At 38.6% G+C, this 26,942-nt stretch overlaps 1 protein-coding gene across 1 annotated transcript in view; it reads left to right on the forward strand.

Moving 5' to 3' along the window:
- The window catches only part of LOC109042504 (uncharacterized), an 88,303-nt gene that overhangs the window by 37,560 nt on the left and 23,801 nt on the right, over positions 1-26,942 (forward strand). The window contains exon 2 of the mRNA XM_072301899.1: positions 2,037-2,115. The gene's annotated coding sequence lies outside the window, so the exon portion shown is untranslated. The remainder of the gene's footprint in view (positions 1-2,036; positions 2,116-26,942) is intronic.

The raw sequence follows: 26,942 nt of genomic DNA on the forward strand, positions 1-26,942 counted from the left end.
AGGTAACTTTAGGAACACACATACATGGAAAGTTAGACGGCCATCATGTCAATCGAACTGCATAAAAAGTTCAAGAGATGTAACACTCGCATGAATGGTAGAGAATTCCTTCAGGTAACTTTAACTCCTACTTGCACACACACACTTGCACGACCGCCGAGCCGTTATCGAGGAATGGGTGCAGTTTCCGTCCCTCAGCCCATCTGGACGTATTTATGCTAAAACGAACTATGTCGCACGCAAAACCTATGCACATAGTTCCTTTTAGCATGAATACGTCCATCTGTTGACTGTTGCTAAACATATTTCGTAATTTTTAAATGTCCATGTAGTCGCTTGAGTATAAAGATGAGATAGATAATACACGCCATTCTATGCGAGTAAAATTTATGGCCGCTCATTAAAGGAAATAAGAAAAAATTATTTTGTTTCTGAAGTTGTCTGTGCGGCTTTGTAGAAATATTTTATTTCGGTTTTGTTGCACATTCTTCATTTAAGAATTTTAATAGGTTGTGATAATCTTCTTTTGGCCGAAGAATCTAAGAAGGCTGATTCTTTGTATGGTCTAGTTTTCATCAGCTTTCCGAAATAATTTCTACTGGCTAACCACGCCAGCGACGAAAGTCCTCAAGAAAAAAAAAAAGAGAAAAAGGGGAAAAAAGAAAAAAACAATATATTCATAAACATGACGAAGAAAAAAAGTTCGAGATTGTAACCTTGAACTTTATTCATTTTTCATCAACCTGAACCAAGATAGGTGGATTAATTTGAATATCTTGCAAGAGAAAATTTTCAGTAGATTGGAATTTAAGATCAAATTATTGCATTATTAGCAGTTTACAAAGACTTTTAACCCCAAACTATAAAGTAGGTTATATATCGATTTTAATAAACTTCATTTTCTTTAGGTTTATTTTTGTAAAAATGTTTACTAAGGTATTCTCACCTCAGGGTGTATGAAGTGGAAGATTGTTTTCATTTTATTTTATAGGTATGTTCATTCGGGAGAAAATTAAGTTCGGAAAAACTACGAATGAGGTAAAAGCCGCTGAGGAATAACTTCACAAGCGTCAAAAAAGAAACAATTATAAACTCATATAGAATTTCAATATTTATTCATTATTACTTCTCAGATGCTACAATTTTTGCCACACCCACTTTTAGAGGAAAAGTTTTCTAACGGAGTTTGATTTTGGAACAATCACAATAGGATGTTCGCTCTCGCAATAATGTTATTCAAAATATCCAAAAAATTCTAAATTATGACCTCTGTTACCGAAAATAGAAAAGAAAGGATGAAAATAAACCGTTACGCCGAGACTATCGCGGTTTGTCAAAGATAATGAGAAAGTGATTGTTTTTCTTTCCGCACCACAAAAAATTCGACTCGGATTCAATTGGGAAACATAAAAAAGACGTATTTATCATATTACCAACCATCACGGATGTAGAGTATACCATATCTGAGACAATATAATCGAATCAAATTTTCCTGCTCATGTGGATACCTTCAGCAAAGCGAAGCGTGCCCTATAATCTAACTGTTAGGCGCTCCTTACGATGAAGTAGTGTTCAAAAATGCCCGTTAGATTGCAGTGAGTGTTCAGTGTGGAAATCGAGTGTGCAATGAAACGCTATTATGTCACATAAGCACCTCCATGATAATGTCACCCGATAATGTGCCTGCAATTCAAACCTGCCAAACCACTTCTCGTTTCTTCAAATTTCACCAGAGTTACTCTGTTTCCCTACAGTCACAGTAATGAATATTGCAGTTGGTAAATGAATAATCACATGAAAGGTTTATTCGCTACAACATCTTCAACATTAAGAGGAATATCCCTACCGTAGCTGAGAACAAAATGTTTAGGGATTCGTTCACATCTTTTTTATCTTTCAATTAAAAAATTCAAGTTCCATTCATCATTCCGCATTACCTATGTGCCTTTCTTTAGTCATTTTCTGTCTAATTCTTGTGTATTCTTACAATCTTATCTTTGCCTCCCACTGATGTTGATTATTCGCTCATGTTTCAGATTTAAGGAATTTTTTCACCATTGAAGCTAGTCAACACTTCATCAAAGTCGCTTTCATGATTTCTCAAACTACTTAACCGTAAGTAAATTCAATATTTGTATAAATTAATTTCTTTCTTTTCCTTAAAGTATCAGAATGCACACGAAGATTCAAAAGACTAATAATCGGGAATAACATTTTTTTCGACATAAAATGCCGGTCATAATCAAATTTGAACACAATCTAATAAAAAAAACAATAGTTCCGATGTTCAAGTTTGAAAACTTGTATCTGTTAATGAAAAGAGAAGGGATTTATGTCCTCTGCATTTGCTTATAATACCTAATTTTGAAAGCCAATGCAATGAAAAATCTTTGTCTTTCAAACCTTAACTTTCACTTGTTTGCATGGAAGATTCGTATCGCTGCCTTCACTCGCCATTTTTAAGGGATTAATCCTCAATTTGAGCTTTCAGATGCTCCATTTTTTGACAAACAATCCATCATTTTATCATGGTTCTATCTAATCATGGTTCTTTCTAACAACCTTCAACATTATCGTATAAAACATGTTCAATGGTTTTAAAGCTATGACCCATTATCAAAAGTTTCCGAGAGGCTGATAAGTTTTCTGCCAGGAATTAGACCTCTTTTCCTCCTCTCTCTACACTTTTCGCAGAAAAACTCGTGGAAATGAACATTTTTCGCATAAGTTCGAATAATCAGAGGAAATCTTGAACACCAAGGTTATTGTCACGAGCCGTAATGGATTCTCACCTACGTATTGTCCTTTTATAAAGAGACTTATTATTTTTTACGTAACCCTCCTTCTTGCAACCACGCGGTTCTCTAATCTAGACTTCAATTTAAAATACATAACTTACATGAAAAAAGAAAAAAAAGCAGAAAGTAAAGTGGATGATGTATAATGTTCATTAAATACGCCATAGTTTTTGGTCTGGAATGTAGATGAACTGAAAATGGTGAAAAACGTTTCTCAGCACTGACACCTGTGGGAGTTTTCCTGCGATGCCAAGCTTTAAATAACTTCAAGAATAAATAATAATTGACAGGATGCCAATTTCAATTTATCCAGACGTGATCAAGTCATCACTCTGTTTGAAAGTTATCGGCGGGGGCCGGAGACCAAAGACCTCTTGATGTTAAAGGCGGAAACTTAAAAATGACACGAAGCTGAAGGCCATTCATCATCGAAACGTCAACGCTCGCCAGACGCTGAAATTTCAGGCTCATCGAAGAGATTTCGTGAAGTGATGACTGTCATTTTGATCGTGTGAGCCAGGAGTGCTCTCACAGTAGAAAGATTTTATCCTTATCATTCATCAGAAATGACGGAAATTATAAAAGTATTTGTCTATATTGAGGAGTGCTGTAAAAAATACCCGTTCTTAGGGAGAACGCGCTGGTGTCTCGGCTAATTAATACCAAAAATCGTCATTAACGCTTCCAAATCTCTTTTTTTTTCTTTTTTCCCTTTCTCTTTTTATTTTTTAACAATGAATTTTCTTTTCTATCTCCTCTCACCGGATTTATGTAACCGGCTGTCAAAGTTCAATCAAAAGTAAATACGGCAAGTCGACCCGCGGACCGAAACCAAACTTTGCTGATAAAAGCATCTTTAGCGAGATTTTGATACTCGGCAGCTGTAAACAGGTTCTTCGACCAAGGCCGGTGTTGCCATTTCGGTGGAAAATAGAGACATTTTAACGCAATGTTCACTATGAGGATCCAATCATCATGGGGGAAAAACATTTTGTCCTCATTGGAGAGTTTCCAAGAACAATGTAATTTATTTGTGGTTACCTTCCCACCTATGAGAACATATTTAACTTTAAGGTAAATATGAATTTCCGTGGTTTTATAACTCAGACTTCGAAGTTTTTCGAGCTTTTACCCCCACTCAGTTGAGACTTGCCAGCTCATGATTCCACTTTATTTTAACTACCACATACACAATCAGTGAAAGGTAGATGGGACTTGAGATGGTAGAGAACTCATGAGGAGGAGGGGGAGGGGGTAAAAAATTAAATAATAGTTCCTGACGTGCGGGCCCTTGTAAAATCGGTTCAACTCACGATCAGCCCCAATCCAGGACGTTTGATGTTTTGACCACCGACGACCGTGTTCCAACCAACGACGTTCACCAATTCCAGCAAAAATCCAAAAATACAATCCCTGGCAATATACGTCATGTTTCGGAGAAAAAATGCGTTTCAGACGTTTCATCTCAATTTCTCGCCCGCAGAGTAAGTTGACTAACATCATTTTCGCATGGAGAAACATGCCCACGAGAAACTCGCCTTTTCAAGAATCGACCTCATAAATACATTCGAAGACGGCAAATTAAGGCCTCAAGTCAGTGGCGTGGCGTGCTTTGCGATGTATCGATTGTTATGCCACTTAAACCTATGGTAAAGAATCGATTATTAAGGTATTCGCTGCGAACACCCTGTTTATCGATTCTTTTCCATAGGTTTAAATGGCATAACAATCGATATATCGCAATGCACGCCACGCCACTGCCTCAAGTGAATTTTCCTCGTAGTCGACGTCGTCTATCCGTCATCGACCGATATTTTGCGCCGTCTTGACAGTGTTCATCATCCCCGGACGTTGTTGGCCTCGCCTTCCTTCCATCGAGATCCCGTTTCTTCATTCGGAACGAGTTTCGCGATACATCTGGCAATTTGTCTATCTAACGTGGCGACGATGTTCGACAAAATCCATTTCCATCGGGCCGCGGTCTTTGATGCATGTTGATCCGTGACGATTTGGCAAAGTCACAGAATCATCCGCGAACTGAAGCGCACCGCCTCAACGCGAGCTGAAACCCAAACACTTGTGAAATAAAATTAAAATCATACACTGTAAATCTTTTTCGTCCCGTTTGCTTATTTTTACATATTACCTAAGCGCTGGCACCGCTTTGAGCATCAAATGCGTCAATGGACAGATCCGGAAATGTACACGGTACATCCTGCGTAAGCCCAGCCGTGTCATAAAATTGAATGAGCCACAAAAAATGATTTGAAAATTATTAAACTTTGTATACATATTTTAAAAAAATCAAATTAAGTCATATAGTTAAATCTGTCTAAACCTTTAAATTGGATCGAGAGTTATTTATGTCTTCCTCAAACTGACAACATTTTCATAGGGCTCTTTTGCGTATACGCGGAAAAAAGGTGACTAAAATTTTCCGTCAAGATTTTCTCAAGCACCAGAAATTTCATCTCTGGAATCAAGTTTCTGCTTGATATAATTGACTTTCTTCTTGTTGTAAGCATCTTTTCTTTTTGATTCAATCAAAATCTTGCATCGGCAGGAAATTCGAGAATATTTCTGATTAAATCAAAGCGCCCCTTTTTCCAGTGTCTACAAAGTTTTTTTCTTTAACGTCCAACTGCAACAAGCGGAAAATATGAAACACTCTCTTAATGCATAGAGAATAAGGAGATGGAAACGAAGGGCAGAACCGGGTGATGCAAGCCTCAAGGGCCAGAAATCCCCCTCGGAGAGTTGCCTCCAATTTCAAACTCCTTCAATTGATTTTTAGTTCATAAATTGATTTGACCTAGACACCGCATCGTTGCCCTTCAATTTAATCTCGAAGATTAGATCCTGACCGGAGAATGGCATCTGTGTAGATGTAGGTCGGAAACCAACGTCCTAAAAAAGGAGCTCCTTGCTTATCAGTACTGTACAGATACTTAAAACACAGATATTTTGGTTGAATTGTGCCTCCTCTAGATGCATTACCTGTATTTCACTCTGCCACACTTACAGTTGAAGCCTTGATGAAGGAACGACCAATGAATTTAACAAAAATTTATGACAGTGAGTGAGATTCTTTCTATTCTCAGGTTAGGTTTTATTTTATGTATTTTTGGGCAAACGTGGTTCCCAACACCGAGAAAAAAATTTTCAAAGGATGAGGAAAAATTGAAATCTGTAACATAGATTTAGAAATTTTATGTTAACACTGAAAAAAAACCCGGCTGTGGAAGCCGTACTTATGGGCTAGATACGCAGTCCACGTTCCGGGTGTAACAGCCGAAACAGTCGTAGTTACGGCACTTGCGCCCGGAACTAACGGTATGTTCATTGTTTATGTAGCCCATACTTTTCTTTCAATGAAGGAGTTTTCAATTTTTTTAATGGGCTCAACTTAATCCTTTTACGATCTTGCCGCTAAAGAGTCGGTCTATTAATTTATCCACAATATTTCTAATGGTTGACAAACCTAGAGTCCCTTTATACTGAGAGTTAAGACAACACCCTTCATGGAGTCAGAAACGGGAATAAAGATTACAGAAATTGAACGTTTTTCGTAATCTTTGATCGGCCCATTCTCGAATTCCTTTCTTCGTTCCTTAACCTCATTCCGTTTGTTCCTTGCCGAACCCGTAATTCCCTGGTCCATTCCAGATTATAATCTTTGCAATCGGTGAAACTGTAATCTTTATTCCCGTTTGTGACACTGTGAAGACCTAAAATACGGGAACCAATCAGAAATGGATTCAAATTGTCTTGACTCTAAGTATAAAGGGACTCTAGACAAACCCTGCCTCCCAATTTTTGCAATTTTTTGCGTCGGGTGTATCTGAGTCGATGGTGGGTCAAAACTAGGCCGCGTAATATGTGCCTCGAAACCGTGACAACTTGTAAAAGCTCTCTATAATTTGGAACATGCTCAAGATCGTGTGTTCTTTTCCCGCGAAAATTTATAGCTTGTCTCGATATCTAAAATGGGGAGGAGAAACGTCATAAGAACATTTTAAAATAAGTCTCTCGAGAGACTTAGCTCGGGACCGCGTCTTGGCTGACAGGCTGTCATCACTCTGTATATAACAACTGTAACTTATATGTTTTGGATTTTAAGAGCTCTTCTCTCTTTCTCTTTCTCCGAACCATCGCCATTTTTCAGTCCCTTCATTCCTCTTACTGCTTCGCAGGAACTCGTCTATAAGAAATATTCTGGGAGAAGCAAGCAATTTTCATTAAAACACATGATGTAATTCATTTTTTGACGCAAAAAAAGCCTCAGCATTTCCTCTCGCTGCAAACATTACAGTAATCACTTGATTCAATTGATGGGGGGAAAAGGAATTTATATCATACTTTATTTGCTTCACGCTAATCTAATTTAATTGTTAAAATGTCTGGGTGACAAGGAATAGCTTAAGACCATTACCCTCATCCCATCATGAAATCTAAGCTTACATTGTTAATCGAATTACATTTTACAATAAAGAACCACTATCACTGGCACTGGCAAAAGCACATATCTGCATAGGGAAACCAATGGCATGTATGTTGTTTCTAAAATGGGCCAGAAATAGTGGTTCCTTAATTCAAAATGTAATCCAATTAGCATTCGTAAAAACTTCAAAAAGGAGTCTGTCATCGTATTTACATCAGTCAGATTTTTGTAAGTCCAAGTTGGGTAATAACTTAAGTTTTTGAAATGGTGACCCAAAAACATTTACCTGAAATATCTTGCCTCCTGTCTGAAAAGAATAATGATTCCCCTTGTTCTATAATTTCATTCTCTTTGATAAATATAAATCCTTTCTCATGTCTGATCAGACAGAAAGTAAAGATTTAGAAGCAGTGATAATAATGTCAACTGGACTAATTCACCTGACTCAATTCAAATGGCATTCTTGTTCCGATGAGCTGTCAGTTTCCCGCAAAAAACGAGCAAGATTCTGTGAACACGAGAATTCATTTACGAACGTTCATCGAATGTCATTTCAAGCTACCCTCGGGCTCATCCGTTCGGTCGCCTGGGCTTTTTTTCCACCTCAAGTTTCCTGAAGGGCAAAAAATTTTCAGCAGCGCTTCCTTTTTGTAATTTTTGCCAAACTTCCTCCTCCGGAATGTTATCATCTTTCATATCTTTGGAGTATTTACACAGCGTTAAAATGCTTTCCGAGTCGTATGTCGGAAATTGCGCGCGGAAATTTGTCGCAAAGAGTCATTTACTCTATAAAAAAAATGATAATAAATCTCGAGTAAAACAGTAAAATCTGGCATCGAAGTTTCCTCACTTCCGCTTTTCAAGCACCGTTGTCAAATCTAAGCAGTATTCCCCCTAATTTGGTAGTTTTTGGTTGAATCGCGGAAAATACTTTGATACGTTAATGCTGGGTGTGTGCGTTTCATACGCAATACAACATAAAAACCTGTGGAAATATCAAATCAATTAGCAAATCTCTTACATTCCATCGTCTGAGTCCGATCAGAGGATCATTAGGCTTCAGCACATCCAGACCTATGCAGTTAGCTCAATAACATCGGAATACGTCATCAAATCATCCGCAGCGTCGCTCTCATAACCAATAATTTACGCACTACAGAGTTGTGTTATTACTATAGGCCTTTTTTTTCAATCCCCACGTCATATTGCGGCCTTGTGGCGCTGAAAATATGTGATATCATACGTCACAATCATTAATTTTAAAAATTACCGCGGTATCTCTTACTTGATCAATACCTCGAGTCATTGCACTGGATACGTTACTTCCTATTCGGTTGGAAGGAATCTCGAGCAGGGCATGAGCAAGAGGAGGGTTTTCATCCTAATCAGTCGACAGCGCGGTTTAATTTTTCAATGTTTATGGTGTCCGTTGGTGTTAAAGTAACAAAAAATTGTCATTGAGTAAACGCATCATTCAAATACTTGATGTCTGTCTCTTAAAACAATTTATAGCCGATTCTTTTTTACGAGCAATTAAATATAACACCTCATTAATCATATTTCCCAACGTCATGCGATGCAGTCAGATCTTCACTCATGATTATTTTGTAACTTTTTTTAGGAACATAGGTGTGAGTCTTACAAGTTGAGAACAATGTTTTTCCTCCATTTAATTCTATATCAAACATTAATTTTAGATGAGACAGCCTGCCGCGCCTGGAATCAATCGTTCTAAATAGGTACTTTAGAATGGGTAAAATAATAAAGTGACGTGTTCAACAAATGAGAACGATAACTCTTTAAAGAGTCACCACTAGTTTTCAATCTTGGGGAATAAGTGTTATTCGTTTCCCAATAATTGCCTTCAAAAATTTTGATGCAATTTGCCTCCCTTCAGAGCACGAATAGTTGCCATTAATGGTTGCCAATTTTGGTGTATCCTTTTGGTACTTGCATCTGGAAAGTTTATCAACACTTAAAGGCAAATTTCCGCGATTTGACATAGTATGATTCTGGAAATGGTGAATTCTAATTGATTTAGATGGTTTTTGCCTCAGGTTACAGTTTAAACAGACTCAGCCTGACTACATTTCATGTTGCCTGATTAACTCTCAGGTTTTATTTTTTCAACAGAAAGAGAGAACTAGAGCATATTCCGCCTCGAAATTCTACGTAAAATTTTTGCTTCTCTCTCTTCTAAATGATGAAAATATGAGACTAAATTTGGCAACGTCTGATGTACTCAAACCAATTCTGGTTAAATTTTTCCAATTTTAGACTCAGGTTTGATTTGTAGAAGCAATGCATCGTGATTTTGATATTATTTTTTTTACCTTACATTCCTTGCGTTGGTAATGACACCTGCTGTCATCTATAGGCTTGATATTAAAAATACTTCATCGCGTCGGTTCTGCTAAATGTACTTATGCTAATTCTTTGACCTTTTGCTCGGAAATAAACTTATCAACGGAATTTTTCCCAGAATTTTTGATCATGGTTCCTGAGCTATTTCCGAATGGATCAGGATCTAGAGGATCCGGGATATCCATCAAAGCCCGCCTGTTAGGAGATATATTCATGAGTTTATTTTCATATTTTTTTAAACTTATTCATTTTTACCCTACTCCAAACGACGATACTATATCGCATACTGATTTCATCGTATTATAAGCCATTGATAAATCGGTAGACAGTGAACACCCGGAATTCCCTCTATATATCTATTGGGTTGACGTAAGCAAATAATCCCGATAAGGCGCATTGCATGCTGTATACACTAACGGGGCACAATAGTTGTACAGCACCGGGATGGCTGTGTGCACACTCTTGCAAAATTTGGCAAGAAATTACCTCCGCCAGCCGTCTGTATGTGATTAAATTTTTAATCTTAATCCAAAAATAAACAGCCATAACCTTTCCTTATATTTTTGCATGATCTCTTTTGAACATGCGATGTGACTATTTCAATCCCATGCTGGGCGGGATATAAAATTTAAAATCAGATCGCACTTGAAAATAAGAGAGGGAAAGGAAATAAAACGTATTTTTCGGAGTAAAAAAAAAAACTATATTATGCAAGTAGATTCCGAAATGACAGAAATGATGGATAGTGATCTTCAGCATCGTAGAAGGAGAGGTTCACACTGTTTTCATTCGATCCCACCTTTGCAAAGAGCATATGACACATGCTCTTCTCTGAGAAAAATTATGTCAGAATTTCGAAGAAAACATCATATTTGTCCTTCATCACGTTTTTGAAAACAAAGATTCTTTAAGAAGCGACTTAGGCACAAACAACTTTGAACTTTTTGAGGTCTATTTGTCATAACTCTCTTATTTTCACTAGCATTGCGAGTGTAACATAGCAAAGATGAGGGCATATTCCTTCAAACTGGCTGCAAATCAGTACCATACGGCATCATTGCAAGGTACACCTAGTGCAGAACTTCTTTCCGCGTTGCCAACTTAAAGCCAGATTCTACAGTAACGCAACTTTTAGAGCTTTCAGTCGGCCCAAGTTGGCAGGGCTGGCTCCCTCGTGAAATGCAGTGAACTTGAGTGGAGTGGCTGGAAACATGATCGGTGACTGATGTCGTGTCTTCTGTCTGCTGTGTCCACCCCCGCCCACCCACGACGACGCGTGTAAATAACCTTAAATAGATTTGGCGGAACTGATCGCGAGTTTGAAACCGCATAACTGCAGGGGACACTGTGTGTCGATAAGTGGTTTTTGCTGTACACAGCGGTCGAATCTCTCGTTGTAAACTTGCGAGCCATGCGTGAGCTCGGTGACCTTGATCCTTGTTGGTGGTGAATGGCTTTTAATTAACGCGTCTGCCTCTTCTCTGTACCGACGATGACAACAATGGCTCGCTCCTTTGTCGAGAAAATATTGCACCCTCTGGAGCCATCCATGAACTTGTCACAATTATTATTGATCATGCTCCGTTGAGATACTGTACATTGAGGTAGATCAATAACTTGTGAAGCTATTATCTTTGTGCATCGCCGCTTTCAGCATAACCCACTCTGTAACTCTGGTTCAGGTATTAATCCAGACCTTTCACAGATTTCTTGTTGATTTATGAAATTCTTAAAATTTGTGGCAATCTTCTGGGACTAATATTGCTTGTCTCGATGAAAGAAAAAACTAGGATTTGTAAATGTGGACTCATCTGGCAGGAAATACTTTTAGTGATGTAAAATCGTACTATATGATCACTGAATCTGTTATTTTTTGAAATAAGTGCCATTTTGTTCATATTTGAAGGACACGGCCAAAAATAGGGCCCAAATATTGCACTGCCAGTAACAGGATAGAAATAGGGTAGAATGACGCTGTTGCTTGCCCTTGAAAGGAAATCAAAACCGAAAGTTCTAAATTTTATATTAAACTTACAAAAATAAACTCTTTAATGAGTTTCAAACCTAAAGTTATTTTTTTTTCAGAATATTTTGGGCTGAACAGTACAATTTTCACTGTGTGCGAGTTCTTTAACGTTCAAAAATCCTTATGCCACCCATAGAAGCCATAAATTGTATCCCATCAGCCGATCAGATGCAACCAATAAAAATAAAATCGCCACTTCGCTCCTCATTCAGATCGTTGCTCTTTTGTCTCTCGAGTCGACGGTGGTTCAACCGTGATTTACTGCCACGTCGAATAAAAACGGCGCGGGATAAAAATGAACCAATAAAAATGAAGCTAACGGTCAATCGCTCCACCGGCGCCGGGCTATTCGCGAGGATAGCCATCGCGCCATCAGATCGGACGGCCAGTCAGAAATCAGGAGCTGGGTCGATGAGACCTGCGGATTAAACAGCCTTGCTCGTCTCACACCAGCAATGTTACCCGAGTCATTAATCCCATTCCACCGAACTCGGAGCTTCACCGCAGCCGACCATATCCGTATTCAAATTCGCGAGTACTCCACAGGGCCCGCGCTGAAACAGCGCAAGTCGGTGTAAGGCTCACAGGGTCATGCGCGTCACAATGCAGGAAACTCGCGGAAGAAAAGGATGTAAAAAATCAATGGTAATGGTAATCCTCGTAAGTCTCTTCCAGTTCCGCGGAGCTGGAAATCGCCCTCGGTTGCTTCCTCGTTCAGATCGGATCATGGCTCTTGTTCTGAAGATCGAATCGAAAATCGAAGATGATCTTTTGTCACGTGGTTACATACTTTCTAAAAACACGATACTCGAAATTCTATTGAGATACATGTAACTTGACCTCTACAATAGAAGGAGAAAAAAACTCACTCGTGCGACCAGCCTTGTGATGTGCGAGGAATTTTAATTTCTAAGCAAAAACACAATAGAAGAATTATCCTTTAAACGGGGAAAAAGTATGACAGCCCCAACTATACGCCTGTGGCTGATTTTGGCGCCAGATATAAAAGTAGTTACACCAGTCAGAGGTACGGTTGAGTCTGCCGAAAGTGTGGTTTGATCAACCATACTTTTGACCAGTGCAACTACTCTCATATCAGGCGCCAAAATTAGCCGGGAGTTTAGTTGGGATGGCGATACTTTTTTCAGTGTGCTGTCATGGGATTTTATATCTGCCCAAAACATTTTTTTTCATGAATTTTAGAATTTGAGACAATTTTCAATCGTTTGAGACCATTTTTAATCGTTTGAGATCGTTTGAGACCATTTGTAATTGTTTGAGACCATTTGCAATCGTTCGAGACCATTTGCAATCGTTCGAGACGCAGTGTCAATTTTTTAGTTTGACGGTGGCTGAAATGGTTGAGGACGATACAAACAGAGCAAGAGCCGATCACAAAACCCGTTTCCTCCGCCGAATTTCGGTTTGAAGAAGGTACACTTCTTGGAAATTTCCGAAATCAACTTGAAATGATAAATTAGAGTTCTCAACTTGTATCGGAATCGGTCAATTCAAACTTCCCGCCTGCGGAAAAAAACCAAAATGAACGTGTGTCAAATCGGCCGTTCAGATGGATGAATACGCACCGGCAAATTACCCACGTCAAATCTCATGAAATTTTCCTCCTCTGAGTGATACGCGACACTTCGTTGTCTCCTGCACGAAGGAACCTAACTCAATTTCAAGGTTGCCAAATTCGCTCAATTAATTTATTTTAATAAACAGTATCAGTCCAATTTGTATCTAAAATTTCTTCTGGTTTTAGCATGAAATCTGAGGAGAAATCAGTGTTTTCAGTTCGGAATGCCCGAGATTCTCCTGGTCAATTTGCGATTTTCGGGGGGAAATTTGGCAACATTGGAATGGAGTTACGTCCTTTCATGAGGAAACGACAACTCGTGGACTTGTCAAGAGGAAATCATCTCACTAAGAAGACCCGTGCCTCATAAGACACGCCGGAATTAGTTAAGCTCAAGATGATCCGAGTCGGGGCTACAAACCCGGAAAACATGGGTTCTCCACCGATATTTTGGGGGTGTTGAGCGTGTCTATCGTGCGTTCTACGCAAAATTTTGACGAGGAAACATGTCTTGTCTTGTGGTGCCCTAATTTCCATTTCGCGGAACTCAGTTCATTGGACTACTGGACGGGGTGTGGATTAAACTATACAAGACAGGTATCCTCATCAAACTTTTACAAAAACATAGAATCCGTTCGTCCAATTTCCCGCTCGCAGGAAGACCAAATTGAATGTAGGTGATGTCGGTCGTTGAAAAGTGTCTCATCGGCTCGGCAAATTACTGAATTTTGCTTCGACAAAATTTCCTCTCTCTTCGCGCACGTAGAACTTGTGAACTTTCCAAAATAAATCCATCAAACGGAGGACATTTTTCTCAAAGTAAAAAACATCTAAATCTGCTTAGCATCCTATCTGGCCCCATTTTACTTTAGCTTTTTGATGACTGGAAAGTTTGAACACGCGAACACAAAACCACTCTACTCTATCACAAGTTAATTTATCATTTATAATGCCTGTATTGTGTTCCACAGAAATATTAAAGAGAAAATGTGAATCGTAATGTCTAATTTTTCACCCTATCTGGTGGACCATTTCAACGGTCAAGAATTTTTTCAAAGTTCACCCCTTCGGATAGAACACATGACGGTATCTCGTTTTTTTACATTTAATGTGCTCAAAATGACAGATGAAAGTTTTTTACACCTGAATTATCGATTAAAAACCACACTTCCTGGAGGTTCGAAGAAAAATAATGAAGTGTCAGACTGAGCCTCTAGTTGAACGAATTCCAATCGAAAGGAACTATCTCCTTTGTGACTTGGTCCCTTTCATGCATGTATTCTTATAGGTTTCAGGATCCATGTTACAGTGAAGATATTTTCCTTTTTTTTTTAAATACGTCCCAACTCCGTGGCCTCGTTCCCGGGAGTCTTCGAAGAACGCACTGAAACCCCGAGGAATCCCAAGGTATAAAATCCTCTGAATGAAGCTGATGTTGTTGCGCCACGGCTGAGAAATCAGGTTTTTCCGCTACCTGATGTCAGGTGGCCGGGGTCGCGATCAACAACCTGTAAGGTCCGCCCTCAGCGCGCCACTGCCACTGCGCCCGTGGCTTCAGTGGAAAGCTTGCACTCGCCACAGCACGGCCTATGCAGGTGCAGCGCTATCGAAATATCCTGGTTTTTATGGAATGTTCGCTCTAGTGCTGCGCGTGATAACATACTGCCGTGCTAAGGAAAAACCCCGTATGAGCCCTCAGGCGTTGCCAAATTTCCTTGTAAAAATCACTAATTTTCAAGAAAATTTGTGAATATTTTTCTTCCAAATTCTCAGATAATTTTTTTTTTAATTTGATCTAAAATGGCCGATGATTTCAAGGGAAAATATTCATAAAGTTCCTCAAGATTTAACATTTTATCGGAGGAAATGTTGCAACTCTCGAATGTTCATACGGCGTTCTTCCTTAGCACGGCAGCATAACCGTGTTTCGATCATTTGGACGTGATTCTGCCAAACGGAACTATGTGCATTATGACGTGAGCCCTGTTATGCATATATTCTCATGAGTCTCAGGGCTCATGTCTTAGTGCACATAGTTCTGTTTGGCAGATATACGTTCATTTCTGTAAATCGGATCGAGTGTCTAGGTCAAGTCAGCTGTGCTTCTTTCGCAAATTACCAGCGGCTGAACCGTGACGAATGAATCGTTTCTATAACGACGAATTATTCACTCATGGTCGTTTCTGTGTTACACTATGAGCCACGACTGAGATGTATTCATATTTAAATGCCTCGCAAATCGCCATAGTTGCCTAAAACACCCTCCCAATGAAACGTATCAATAATCATTCTTCCTTTCGGCATTTGTCTCGCAACTACCCTCATCGATTGACACCGCTACGACCGTGGATTTCAGTGCGCCTTCAAATGGGCGGCTATGCAATTTTACCTACCTAAGCGTTAAAACTGTTGTATCACTGCTAAGAAGCAAAGAAACGCTCCGTTTGAAGAAACGTTCACGGGGATTTCCTACTTGGATGCAACCTTTGATAGTGAAATACACTTATTTGCGTACGCACATTGAACACATACAAATACATCCGGTATTAATCGTCCTGGATATCGGCTTCAAGCATGCCCTCACATTTTATGACGTTTCATAATGGATTTTGATGGACTTTGATGTGACCTACACCTCCACTTGACCTCGGCTATTTTGGTTTTCCTGAGGAAATTATTTCCAGTGAAGACCTCTCTTCAAATAGAAAGCTAGTTTTATCTCACGCCTGTTCAGCTTAAATTAACCAAAAATTGTGAAAATCCTTCGATGTTAAACTTACAATAAGAGGGCTCAGTACATGATGGTACATTTTTTGAGACATCGGGGAATTATTAATAATGAAAAGAGCAGGTCTCCGAGCGGAGCATGTACAAAATGGAATGCAGGAACTGAACTTCCAGTTTCACGACACCTGTCCTTAACAGTGTGAACTCCACATCTGATTTCTGCGAAATCAGAGAGACTTCACGTCGCTCTTAACATCCTCATTTCATTCTGGACCCTACAACTAGTCGGTGTCTCACTGTGTAGTAATAATTCTAATGAGATCGATGATATCCCCGTGTCTGTAATCTATTCCAAGCCTTTCAAGGTCAATAAATTAGCTTAGCCTGAATATTGCCCTTCATCGCAAGGTGTGCTACACTGAGAGTTACATTTTTGGGAGTTATAATGCTAATCCAGTCACATTTTCCTATGCGTATACATATTATTTCGTAAGGTAGTCGAATTCGGCATTTCGTGAACTGTGTAGGCAAATAGTCAACATTCTATCCTACATTACTTTTTTTTATCTTTGTTATGATTTTATATGAAAAATGTTTGAAATATGCATATGAAAGCTTTTGGTTAAATATCTGATCAATTCAAAATGGTTTCGCAGAGTTTTTAGCATGGAGTAAACGTTTATCTCAAAATTGTTTGATGCCTCTTATATGTAAAAAATGCTCAACAGCTCCTCAGTGGAATTGCAATTTGCGATTCGAAATTTTGCATCGTTTTGATGAAGTTAAGTTATTTTGTCTGGAAAATAACGATACGTCGTTTAGCTCTTCGCCCCGCAACTGCTCCGCAAAGGTAGTGAGTCTTCAGCATATCCTTCCAACGCAGATGAAAGTCACGGCGAATGATAGAGTTCCTGGAGTAAGTGAATTCCGAAACGTCTTAATATTTCTCAACTATACGCACATAGGCAGGTAGTCGATCAATCATCTCATCTCGAGACCAATTAGCCAAGGAGCCGACGACAGATCAATCCGCGACTCAGCTCGGCGGCCAAAACGCATTCGCGAGACGATAGTTGGACTTATTTCTGCCAAACGGAACTGTGTACATCATGACGTGAGCCCTGTCAAGCATATATTCTTATGGGTCTCAGGGCTCATGTCTTAATGCACATAGTTCCGTTCGGTAGAAATACGTGCAGATGGGTGAGCGTGCCAACGGAAACACATGTGACCTACTGGAGCAAATCAGAATATGAACATGACCCGCATTTTTCCCTCTTTCTTTCAATTAAGCGAGATCGCTGTCAGTCAAGCCGAGCGAGCGGGGCATAGAAGACTCATCTTGCTGGTGGCCAGCGGCTCGTCTTCGGGTCAAGGTCGCGAAGGAGCTCCGGGGCGAATAAAAGCACGTAAAAGCTCTTTTACTCGGAGGGTAAACGACTTGCGAGCTCGGCTGACACTAGTCGGGCAGTGAATTTTAACGACCACCGCCGGGTCGTGTCGTCACTCAGCCTATAATCCTACATCTCGTTCCGTAGCAAGTATCCTCCGAATCGAAGAGTTTCCTTCGGAAATCAATCTTTTAGGATTGACAATTCTCTTTTTTTCATTGATCGAAAATTCAATCGAATTTTTCCAATTTTTTTGCACGTATGTATTAGTCGCTTTTTAGCGCACCAATGCGCTGTGCGACACCTAACCGCCACTGGAATCTGTCAATATAGATGTTTTCCGGACGATGATATCTCTCCATTCCTTTCTGGATGGTATGTATCCATCTATTCGTCGGACACCCTCTAGGACTTTTCTCTTCCTGTTCGTTTCAAAAAAATATGCATTCTGATAAATAATTATTTAAACAGCAATTTTTTAAAATTTTAATTTTTTGAAGAGTTGTCAGCTCGAATAATCATGGGATCGTTATTTTTTTTGCAACTTTTAAAGGGTGTAGAGTATCCCGCCCCATTACTTTACATAATCTACTTTTTTATCCTGCTTTATCTTATTCATGCTACTTTTGTGCTACACAACGCGCGGTTTTTCCTCGTGCTCTCAGAAAAAAAGTTCGGTCACAAGTACAAGTATACTGAAATTCGGCTTATATTGAGCATCGAACTTTTTTTGGTTTAGATATCCGAAAAACTTCGGTCTATCGGAACTGACTTGCGGCCAGATGATTCAAAATTTAGTTTCTGTGCCCGAAACTTCAGTTACTTAAACCATAATCCTCGCTGTACTCAATATGAACCCAAATTTTTGCTTTATGTACTGCATGTTTTGCGTTCGCAACTAACCAAACGAAAAATCAGTCTCTACTTGAATTTGATGGGTCGAGCATTTATGAAAAGATAATCTGAGAACCAAACATGATCGAAATCGACCATTAATAAAAGGTTCACCACTTTTCAGTGATATTTTTTGCAAGTTGGCAACGCTGTATATATTTCATTTGAGTCCTATGTAAATATCGATTCTAGGTGAGGCAGTCCGCCTCGCCTAGAATCGATTGTTTCACATACATTTAAATGGAGGAAAAAACACAGTTGCCAACTTTGTGAGATTAGGTTCTGTTGCTTTTCCTTAACAAGTTACGTTAGGTTCTAACATCAACAAAAAAGATCTCGAGACAAAGTATGTATATATTTATATCGGATTAGTATTGATTGATTGAGTAATATTTTAATAATACCTTACGCCACCTCTTGTATAACATTCGTATTTAGGCAAATTATGCTGACACATTCTTTTCTCCAAGCGATTACTCTGATCTAAAATCGTGGAAAGCAGAATATGCGAGTCACATCATGACAACATTGTTCGATGAAAGCTCAGGACATTCACGCCTAGGGAGGCAATTCACTGTAGAGCGAGAGTGACACTTCATTTCATGGGTTGCAGCTGTAAGTTCGGAATCGAGTTTTACAGCTGCTTTTTGCCTCTCGCATAATTTCTTGTGCTGAATTAGAAATGACACTTCATAACACGCGACTCCGTTCGTTTCACCAGATAAAATCTTGAATGCAAACTTGACTGTATTCTGTATGCAGGCAACTTGTAAAGAGACCACACACACAGTATATATTTACGCAACGGCATTGCAATTAAATTAGGTATTGTTTTTAGAGCGGGAACATTTTCCCATCTCTTGCAGCATTCATCCTAGCCATAAATGATGAATGTCGTGTGTATACTGCAGTTCTCTGAAGTTCGTCAAACTAAGTCTAGCTTGTTAACATGTCTATTGATAGGTTCATCCTTAAAGGATACTTTTTCATCTAAGGAAACCATTATTGCAAGTTTTTATTAAATATTTTGTCTCTAGCTCCAATTCATTAGTTACAAATGAATGCAGGTCACCGGATTAAATGAAACACCAGGGATCCAGAATCAAGAACTGAGATGTATGTTGATTTTGGCAATGCATTTCGCCACGTGCACGTTTTTATAAACTCTAAAATTCATCACTCATTTCATCGTAGTTTTCCTCGTCTATATCCCGCTCGTATTGGATCTATTTCTGGATTTTTAGGTTAGGGTTATACAAGAGCGAATTAGAGCAGTCGTGGAGATACAGCCGCAGGATTGATCTAATAATTCTTCCTCAACAGAAGATTCCTCATCAATCATTTTATAGAGTAGAGTCATGCATTGCAAATTTTTTTCCAACTCAGGGATGCCTCATTTTTCATGATGAGATAAGCACTCTTAACTGACTTCAAATTATTTACTGTTTTTCGTATCCAGTTGTGAACTAAGAAGTTTTCAAAACGGAATCAAAGGGCCGAGTGCAATGGTGCGCTTCGCGATGCACATCTTCCTGAGCCTTAAAAAAACAATCACTCGGAAGAACGCAGAAAAAAATAAGAGATTAAACACCGAAGAATGTCGTCGAGAGTAGATGAAAACGGTGGCATGAGAATGCAAGGAAGTTTGAGTGTTTGCTCTCGACAGGTGTTAAATGTTTTCGCAATGTTTTTTCCGCTGTTGTTGTTTGCGAGCGAAAATTATTGAAAGTCCGATCACAATGGTTAACCATGATTATGGAGCACATTCTTCGGGATAGCCAGGCTCTGGAGCAGAAACGTGCAGCCTATATCCAGATCATGATATAATTAAAGATGATCCGTGTTTTCCCATGAGCGACCATTACATAAGGATTAAATATTATACAATACGCAAAGTGCATGCTGCTTACGGGCTTCAGTGCTGCAGTATGTAATGACATTGCGATGCATTCGTGCGTGTGGCCTGCATTCAGCTGCCCGGTCCGGTGCGAACTCAGGGCAGGCCAACTACATCCACTGCGGTAGATACTCGCGTCAAACCCAACTCCTATGTTTTTATTGCGTCATTATTCCGCCAATCTATTATACGCCTGTAATTTAAATCGAACTGCGGGGATTTTTCAGGCTCTAGACTCTGGGAGTAGATTGCTGACTTTTGAAAACACTGTATCTCAGTTTTTCGAAGTTGGATCTCTCTTCATCATTTTTAAATGAGAACCTTCTCGAAAAAAAGTCCTAAGAAATTTGCGTGATTTTTCTACTCTACTCTCGAACAATATCCCATGAAAATTTCAAGCAATAACGTAGGTTCCCTCTCTTTTTCATGGATTATATAGGAGCGGAAATTTTGAAAGCGACAATTGAAATTCGCATTTTAAATGATTCGTCATCAAAATTTATTTCTGGGTCTTCATCAACGTAGACACCAGAGCAGATGATATCGTTTGCGGAAGTGTTCTTCATCAACTAGATGGCTTTTGGATTTTGAAGATATCGCGCGCCTTCAATTTTCAGATATGCAATACGCACCTCCTATAGGTTAAAATAGTGGTATCCAGACGCCGTGGTCATGCTCTTGCCACGAGATGATCATCGTGACGGAGTTAAGCAACGGGCAACTGAGAGATTGCTGCCCCTCCCCCTCTTTCTGTCTTTCACTCTATGCTACGAGGTTAATTTGAATATACTGCGAATAATATTTGGGATGGGTGTAAATTCCAGCATTTACAATTTAGAGAATTCGCTGCACTAGCTTGATCGTGTGAAAATTGCAGACAATTTTCGGAATTGCGATTGTTTTTATTGAAGTATTCTCTAAAAAATATGTGATGATCCCTCCGTGAATACAAAAAAACATCTGTAATTTGAATCGTTACAAAAGAGTGTTACACCATCGCTCTTGCCGACTGACTTATTTTTAACGACATCATTATTTTTCCTTTGTTTTGCTCATAATGCCAATTGAATACGAAGGGCGGTTAATCCTTAATAATTTCCGATACTATAAACAGTGCATAAAAAATTCAAAATTGCCTATCTCGGCGCTCATTTTCCTGCATGCGAGCTAAACTCGTGCATAATGACCCATCCTCCTTTTAATCGTCTATAAATAGCCACGCTAGTTAAAGGTTGGACTTGAAAGTATCATTACCATGTTTACCTAACAATGAGAAAGGTAACGGTGATGATCCGCAGGAGCGCAGTCGCAAGATTCATATGATGAGACAGCTTGATGTCTTCGAGACGACTCCAAAGCTTTTAAGAGACCCAGGTGCGTATTTGCGGTTCGTATGGTCATAAATTAAATATCCACGATGGAGAACTCTGGCTGTTATTTGCGTGCTCTCGCAGAGTCACATTGTAAATTATTCATCTCCTAAAACCACTAAATCTAACCTCCGGCCACCAATTATATAATACTGTTAGGTGTGATTCATATTAATTTGAAGGCACGTAACAGTCCGCAGAGCTTTATGAAGAACGAAATGCTTCCAAAAGTATACTCCTCTCACTTCTCGTGAAGTATCAATTTCATTCAAGGGTTGTTTTGGACTGGAAAATCGTAACCTTATTCTTGAACACCTGGTTCTTCCTGGATGAAAAATTGTAATTCAAACTTAAATTTCTAGTCAAATAAAAAAATCTTAAGTAAATAACAGTTGATAAGAACGTCCCAATGTATTAATAATCACGCCTGGGTTATTAACAAGGGTTTTTTTTGGTAATTTTTTTATGGAAAGGGATACACTTGAGAAATATATACAAATTAATTTATTTTGCGTAAATGAATAGAAGATCTTTTTACAGTCGTTGACAAGTATTAAACTTGGAAATTTTATCTTTTTTTTTTCAGCATAGTCGATAAAATGAAAACATGATTTCAAGACGATTAAAATAATGTCTGTTGCAGCAGAACTGTCTTGATCAAGGATACAGTGATAAGATCGCAGAAAATGTCTCAAAGAAAGCAAATTATTGCATCAGTCTAACTGAAGAAGAGGCATTAAACGGGGCACTAAATTCCCATTATTTAAAATCTACCGGCACATTTATGGCGTGCGTTATCAAATGATGCGTATCACCAACGATGGAGCGCTGAAAAGAAAACACATGATGAAATATAGAGCTTTTAAAAACGATGTGCGTTGCTGTCAAGCGAGCTATTTTTGACCAAACTCTGAATCTTTTAGCCAAATTCTTATTTCCATAATTTCGCCTCCCCTTCCTCTTCATCCTCTACTGTTTTTTTCTCTTTTCTTTTTTTTTTTGTTCTTCTTCATTTCGTATGAAAACTTTACCCTTTTTTGACTAACTTGAAATCAAAGTCATAGAAAGTCCTCAGCGCAACATTCTGCCGAAATTCAGTATTATTCCTGACCGGAATCAGGAAAATCATTTTAATTTCAAAGCGCGAATGTCAATCGGACCAAGTTCAAAATCAGCACTGCCCTGCTAATTAAAAACGTCGCATGACTCTTCAGGCGCTGCTAAATTCCCACTTTTAAAATACGAATCGTAAGAAAAATCTGTGATTATTTTCCCTCGAATTTTTCAGAAAATTTCAATCACGATCAGATGTAAACCATCCAAAAATTCCAAGAGGAAATATTCATAACTCTCCTCAAAAATGAAAGTTTTATCGGAGGAAATTCGGCAGGTCTTGAATGTTCATGAGGCGTTCTTCCTTAGCACGGCAGAGAACAAAACATGATTTTACACCGTGATGCGATCTGCCTTTACGCTCTGCATCTCTCCAAGTGCTCACGATTCCAGTTCCCAATCCAAACTTGGACTTGACCGTTTCCTTAATGCGTCGATAGTCACACTTCCGTTGTTTCGGGCCCAAGTGTTTGTGTTTACACTCGCGGCTTTCGTGTATTCACTATTTACAAGCTCCTCTTTGATTCGGGCAGCCTCCACGAGGGCCGAATCAGGAACTTTGACCCGGTCGTGACTTCCTGTATTCAAATTAGGCCCTCATCACAAGTTGTTACATTGAAATGAGAGCTGCGAAGTATTCAGACTCTGCAAGAAGAGGGAAGGAGGGCTGGCGACCGAGGATTTTCGTCACCCCACGCCGATGACGACACCTCATCGAAGTGAAGGATAACCGTTTCGACACCGCATTTCAACCACAAGTTTCCTATTTTTACTTCCGATTTCCTCCAGATTGCATTTTGGTTCTATTTTAACGCCTATTGTGATATTCTAATCTTGCCTTGATCCGTTCTCTGTCCCCTTTTCCGGTCGCGGACGAGTATTGTTGTACCGAACTTTCAACTTTAGTCGTAGCTCACTTTGGCTTATACTATTTATGTGTAGATTTTGCTTCTGTTTCCTTGTCTAATCCTTCGGTGATCTTGCGTTAAAAATATCTCCCCCTCCTTCCACATCCCCCCCCGGTCATAAATATATTTTCTTTTGTCATAAAGATTTTTTCCTTTGTGGGTTTAAGTGCGAGTGTCTGTCACACGGCAATTTTTTCCAATCTCTACAGAAAGACTCTCTCTCAGACATCTACATCTGTAGAAAATTGTAGCAATTAGATCCCCCTCTTGAAATAATTTATAAGTATTGTAATTTAATGGTATGGATAAGTGCCCATCTGATAGATTTCTGCTTCATACGAGATATTTGAAAAAATATGATAGTAAAACGAATTTTAGATGTACATTATCAATATTTTTCAAAGTTGAAGTATCAAATCAAATTAGTGTACATTTTCTACTTAAAAAGACGTTCGACGTCCTATTTCATCTTAAGAAAAGGTGAAACATCTCACAGAACTTTCTAGTTCGACCACACTTGTGGGAGTGTGATATAGGGGTATATTCGATAATATGGACACGGGGCAATCCACGTGCTGTCTGGATATTGTCTCTGTTAAAAGAGGAGAAATAACTTGCTTAACTTTATAGCTCGTTGAATTATGCCTCAGACACCTGTTTTCCTAATCTGGCCTATTAAAAATGTGACTGTAAGTGTTCAATTGCAAAGTTCAAGAGCCGATATTCGCCACGAGGCACCGATTTCGCTGATCGGTGCTCAACTTCATCCTGCGAAAAGAAGTAAATTCCTACATTTTTAGAGATCCAGTTGTATTGAGAAACTTGCTACTAACGGTTTCATAACAAATCGTTCTCGCTAAAAATACATCGAAGAAACCCACCAGTAATCTGTTGTCAACTTACCACCTTTCTATAGCCTGCTTCTGCAAAACGTTGATTTTATTTGTGACATTTAAATTTAATTCCTGCTTCATCATTTCAAATACTAAAGAAGGAGAAAACTGATTCAAAGAGGCCATATTTTCATCCCAAACCTAGACCAATCATGAAAACCGAGCAGTTTTTTCCAATTTGACATCATTGTTTGTTTTTCTAGGAACTTAATTTGGATAGCGTAACCGTACCCACCTGATTAAAAAAAAAACCCTGGAGCTCCAGCTTTCTTCCCACCTTTCCATGCATAATTTATTCTCATTGAAGTCCTCCATAAAGTCTGTCCTCATTGCTTCTGAGCTGCAACGGATATTTTATCTTCGGGCGCAATAACCCACTCATTCACTCCGCTTATCCCTCTTCATATTTACCTTTGTTTGTGTTTTCCTCCACGTGGAAGGGATATCTCGAAAAGAACCTTTATCGCCTCAAATTTTGCTTTTAGTTATTGCAAACAATTTAAATTTAGCTCATCTCTCGTCACAGTCACGTTGCATCAATTCACCAGCGATGTAAGTGTAAGAATATGTACAAAGAGTCCTTAACTATTGTTGAATCACTTGTCTTGGTAATGGAAAAATTCAAACAGGATGGATAGAAAGTTGAGATCGTGATCGAATCATTCGAGTATGCGGAATATAAGCGAGGCTGTGGTTTCAGCCTATACCACTATACCACGCCGTCAAGAAACATCACATGATTTCAGATGTAATGTTTCTACGGAACGCATGCTTTGGGACTTCCTATTATTATTTTTTTAAATAAGTCCTTTCGATGATTAAAGTGATGCAACGAGGACAAACAAATAGTATGATTCGTGATACTGGTCACTAAAATAACCTCATAGATATGTAGATGAAAATAGTATTGATTTTGCAATCGAGCCTCCTTTAATCTGTTAACTGACTATCACAGATTTCAATTTCGAAAAAGTATTTATAAATAAATATATATGGAATAAAATTATCTAAAACTTTACTTTTAACCCTTCAATGCTGCATACAGCCCATTCATCAGATGGATTATTCAATCCGACCTTTAATTCTAGTAATACTGGATGTCAGATTAAAATGATCGCAGAAAAAAATGTCCCTTCTCTGAAACAGGTTGCAAAGGTTATCGTAAAAGTAAGCGTGCCAGTGACACCAAATAGTGCTGAAATTTTGACGGAGCCATTAAATGTAATCATTGTATGTCTGCAAATGATCTGCGACTCATTTGGACAGTTCAATTACATCACTCGATTGCTGCTCTCAATTTTTTTTAGATAAACAAAGCGGTTCATCAAATTATCAATTGGCCATCTGCTGATTACACCACAGTTATCATGTATAAAGTTAACTGTGTAGCTTTCTCATGTCATTTATCAATCATTTCACAGTAACAATTACATTTCAGACTGATCACCTGAGTTTTATGGTAGGAAAAAACCTTTATGGACTCGTCGAGAAGAAGTAGTTAACGAAATCTTGATTAAAATTTATTTCTTACCGTCAACCCTTTAATTTTAACGTATTTGAAATTTTCCTCATTCTTAAATTACATTTATGTATTTGTTCTACTACTTTCTGAAACTTTTCTGTATCATTGCCTAAGCACATCTACTTTTGCTGGCAGACTTTTATTGTGAAAATTGCATTTAAAGAAACTATTTTTAGCAATAATTTTACATCAAATCTATAAAATTCGTCAACTGACCCAATTTTTTAACTAAATTTACAGTGGTCTATAGTCACAACTTCCTTCTATACATCTCGCTCGAATCCAATATAATCCACGATAAGTTATTAACCCTAATTATAGTGCCCCTCTCCACGTGTTCAAGACAACTAGAGACACATTTACCGAAGGATTAAAGCTCCAGACAGGCTTTTTTTAACAGTAGATATAGGATAAATCATTTATAACTACACTGTCTGGTATACCGTATCTTTACAACGGGGGACTTATTCGCTTTTGCCAATATTTGATTCTGAAGAGCTCTTAATTTTAATCGATAAATTTTCCCTCCGATGAACTCATTTTCAGTAAAAACTGCACAAAACTAGTTCGGGATTTCAATCCAATATAATTGTCACACGTCAAGTAAAAGAAACATATTTTTTTCCCTTCTTTCAGGCGTTTTGAAGGGTCAAGTGGATGGAGTTGTTAAGAGAATCTCAACGTCTCCAAGTATTGTCACGTTTTCCTCGATCTTGAGCCTTTGATAGCCAATTGGTCAAGTTACTTAGAAGAAGAACTATTTATTTTCTAGTAGCAACAAAATAACGAGAAACTGGCACCCTATCTTGACTAATAAAATGCTTATAAAAAGGGAAAACTCGCAATAATAACTGAAAACATTGAGAGCTCCTCAGCTATTTTATCTATTTGGTCCTCCAATTCAAAATCGAGGTTAAAATTGTATCTACATTTTTCAGAGCTTTATGCCATTACCCAATTGGAGGACAATCATACTAGATAATTTAGGAACAAAAGCAACCTTCCTTCTAAAAGATAAT

This window comes from Bemisia tabaci, chromosome 6, assembly GCF_918797505.1.
Source record: "Bemisia tabaci chromosome 6, PGI_BMITA_v3".
In the NCBI taxonomy this organism is placed as follows: domain Eukaryota; kingdom Metazoa; phylum Arthropoda; class Insecta; order Hemiptera; family Aleyrodidae; genus Bemisia; species Bemisia tabaci.